A 4,348-nucleotide genomic window follows, 5' to 3' on the forward strand; every position below is an offset into this window, starting at 1 on the left:
TTTTTTGCACCCCAGTTCAGCTCCTGAGTTTTTCTGCTTTGAAAGATGTGATTTTGACATTCTATTCATTAACATCTCTATTTGTATGAATATAGAGAAGTTTTTCTTGGCCAAATCTTTGAAAAAATGGGCCATGGCCTTGGGCATCTAGATATCATTGATAAAAATGATCCATTTGATGATGACAAATGATTAGTATCTAGAATATGTTTTTAAAACTCAAAATTCAGTAGTAAAAGAAGCAAGCATTTCAGTTACACCAGGAATAAAGACATGAAGAGAAATTTCACTAAAGACAATATGCAGATGATAAATAAGCACATAAATGATGGTGAATATCATTGGTTATTAGACAAATGCAAATTAAAACCACAACACCTGTCAAAACAGCTTAAATCCAAAATAATGGCAAAGAGACAGAAAACTGGATTGCTTGGGCTGCTGGTGGAGATGTAAGACGGTACCAGCCTGCGGAAAACAGTTTGGTCATTTGTTGTTTTTGTTAGGCATCAAGCTTTGAATCAGAGCTACGATTGCACTCCTAGGCACTTGTTCCAGATAGACGAAGTCGTGTCCCCAGAAAACCTGTGCACCAATGTTTCTAGCAGCTGTATTTATAATCGCCCTAAACTGAAGTGTGCAGCTGTCCTTCTGGAGGCACCTGCTTAAACAAGCTGCCGGGCATCAGCGCCATGAAACTACTCAGCACTAACAGGGAATCACCCTGGCTACTATAGGGGGAAGTTACTATAGGGGGAAGGCCTCTAAGTCCCTAGGTTTATCCTTTTGGCCCAATAGTCCCACCTTGAAGAAGGGGTATGTGAGATACCGAGTATCTAGTTATTTCAGTCAATATTCACAAGTTGCCATCAGTTCCAGGCTCTGTTCTGGGCATTGGCATTAAGCAGCCAACCAAGGGGATGCTGCTATGGGTGGGGCTGCATTCTGCTAGAGGAAAGCAGCCTTGTGGGGGCTCCTCGCTGCTCTGCAGAGAAAGGAAAGTAGGTGTAAGAATGGGACGGCAAAGGGTTGGGGGATGGCTTTCAGCAGGCATTAATAAAAAGGGGTCTGGGCCCTCCCTGGTGGCATAGCGGGTTAAAGCGCAGAACTAAGAAGCTAAAGCTACTTCAGCATGAGTTCAATCCCTGGCCCTGGAGGTGACCCACATGGCACTGCAGACCTCTCCTGACCCGCCCGCTGCTCCCCTCAGCAGTGTACTTCATCCATTGGTCTATTCTGCTCCCCACTCTGTCTCTGGTGAATCTTCTTACTGCCCCTGCACCTCTGGCCTGTATTCCAGTTCTGTATGCACAAATAACTAATTCTTTTTAAAAAGGGGGGGAGCTTAACTACAAGGTGACATGTGAGTAAATCTCTTTGAGAGGAGATGAGAATATCTGAAGGTGTTGCAGGGGGAGTGGGGACACTCAAGCAGAGGGAGGAACCAACACAAAGGCCTGACACAGCCACCTGCCTGGTTGCTGCAGAAACAGAAGGAGGCTGAGCGGCCGGGGAGGTCACCAGAGGCCCCTGGCTGTGGTCTGCTGGACGTTGGCTTTTACTTGGAACTGAGTGTCTTGAACAAAGGTCTTATATAGACGATGTCCTTGTAACCAAGACCTAAACACAGACCCCAGACTCCCTCAGAGGGGCCAGTGCCAAGTCTGCCAAAGTAGGTTTCATAGTGATTAACGAAAGAAAGGCAGTGGAGTTGGGAAGTGGCTCTGGCTCCCTCCTCGGAGAAGCTGCGTCCTTGAAGGAAGTTACAGTAAATTATAGATAAGAAAGAACCCTGCAGAGCAAAGTAGGGAGGTTTTCCTGCTCCTTTCTCTGTGCTCTGCCAGGCTTTGCCTCAGATGGGGTGACAGGGAAATCTTGGCAGCACAGGGGCGACACCCTCCCCACCCACCTCACCCCAGGTTCATGCTCTGAAGGCTTTACAGACAGCATCTCCTTCCAACTCACAGAACTCTCGCAACCACCCTCAGACCTGGGTGTTACATTTAAAGTCAACCCCCAGAAATAAATTTCCCTTCCATTTCATATTTTTTCTGTTTAACGCTAAATATGCCCTCTCCAAATGGATTCATTTTAGGACACAGTCTCGATACCAGAAATGTTTAGAAATGAATGATAGAATAGAGGAAATTCTGAATTACCACTTGCACATCATTGAAGATCAGAGATTTGAAGCAACTATAGAGAGTGGGTCCTTTGTCCTCTAGGAAAAGAGTTTCTCAAAGAGCACTAGATGTAGCTGAACGAGGCCAGGCTCTCTGGGACTCATACAGGAGGAAGCCAGTGCCAGAAAGGAGAACTCCAGGGGAGTTAGGAGTCGCTATTTGCAGGGCAGGTCCATCAGGCAGGGTGACAGAGAGCAGCATCTATCTTGGTCTAAGTTGGGCCACCACGAGGACACCTGCAGGCAGTTTCTACTTCAACTACATGTGGGCGCTCAGCCTTCTCCCTCAGGAAACTGAGATGATCTTTAGCCAAGACCTAAGGCTTTTTGTCTACCATGGCACCCCACAGCCCAGTTGTTTGGACAGGGCACTTCAGTTCGTGATTCAGTCCTCCTGTTTCAACAGGACCCAAGGAGGACCTGCCAGTTTGCCTTGTCTTCGATAAGGCTGCCTCAAATCCACAACCATTCGTTCAGCAATGTCGTGATCCTTCTCTCTACCCAGTGTTGACACAGAAGGTTCATCTTCATCCTAAATTAGTAGGAATTGGAATTGGCAGATGGAGGCGAATAGCACACTCCCATCTGTTGCTTTTTTGCACCCCAGTTCAGCTCCTGAGTTTTTCTGCTTTGAAAGATGTGATTTTGACATTCTATTCATTAACATCTCTATTTGTATGAATATAGCGAAGTTTTTCTTGGCCAAATCTTTGAAAAAATGGGCCATGGCCTTGGGCATCTAGATATCATTGATAAAAATGATCCATTTGATGATGTGTTTCCAAGGAATAAACCACAGTTTGTCACTTGGCCAATATGGGTAACAGTGAAAAGATACTTTCTGGGTCAGCTTTAATGCATCACTGGAAACAAATCAAGGATGATTTGTAAGATGAGGCATACGCCTCATAGAAAACCACCAACATATCAGGCTGAAATTCTTGGAGGGTTAAAGAAACCTTTAGGGATTAAATCAAAGAATGAGCTTGCATGTGTCTTTTGCCTGCTGTTCATTATAAAGTTTTAGAGTTGGAAAGCAATCATGATTTTTTACTCTGTTGGTGTTGGTGATATCTCCAAAATACCTTTTCTTTATACCTAAGCATTATCTTTGTTTTGGGTTTTATTGCTTTATCTTCAAAGCCATCTCTTATTTATAGGGATTGGGGTATGATCACAAGTGTTTGAGTACAATGTGGCTCTATAGTTCATCTTGCCAACACCTTTTTAGGTTTAAGAGTACTTTTAGTGGACATAGGATGAGTCCCTCTGTTTTTAATAGCTCTCAGTTTTTGAACCTCTATCATGCACCAAGCCCGCGGTAAGCAATTTCTATGCATCCCCAATGCCCAACTGAATTCTGTTTCATCCAACTTCAGTGTCACAGTGCAACATTTCACTTCTCCCTTACATAAGTGGCCTAGTCTCCTTACCCATCTTTCTTTTCTGACAACACTTGAATCCGGTTATACTCAGCTTCCTCTTCCTCCACTCCACTCTTTCCCCAACTGAATGCTCAAGGCAATATGTAGTTGAGCTGATTGATGTCACTTTAAATTCATGTCTACATATGTCAAATGGCACAAAAGGTAGACAATTCCTACCAGCTTGTCTCCCAAAGCCTCTGCATCTCAGTGAATAGTTGGGAGCCAATAGCCAAGATTCATAGAGCCAAGGGCTGGAGCAAAAGAGCAGCAAGGAATGGCATCAGAAAGAGGACAGGGGTGTAGTCTCATAGGCCTTGAGGACATTGTACAGACCTAGTTTCTATGTTGAGTGTAATGGAGAACTATTGGAAGGTTTTCAGCAGATAAAATAACATAGACTGACTTAGATGGGGTAGCAGGCTCACTGGACAGGAGGGGGAGTCAACTTGTTAAGTTGTTGAGTGTTGTTAGAGATGACTAGTGGGCAATGTCTGTGCGTTTCAAAGGGCGATGCTAACAAATGACCACAAACTTGGTGACTTAACACAGAAATGAATTTTCTCACAGTTTCAGAAGTCTGAACTCTAAATGTCAGCATGGCCAGGCTCCCTCAGAAGGTTCCAGAAGGGAATCTGTTCTTTTTCCATTCTAACTTCAGGGTGAAAAAAGGACAGGGATATTGAAAGAGAATAATGGTATTAACTCATTTTCTGTGCTTGGCACTCACCTGAGCTCTGAG

This window comes from Condylura cristata, unplaced genomic scaffold (genome assembly GCF_000260355.1).
Source record: "Condylura cristata isolate star-nosed mole 26May11 unplaced genomic scaffold, ConCri1.0 scaffold00026, whole genome shotgun sequence".
NCBI lineage: Eukaryota > Metazoa > Chordata > Mammalia > Eulipotyphla > Talpidae > Condylura > Condylura cristata.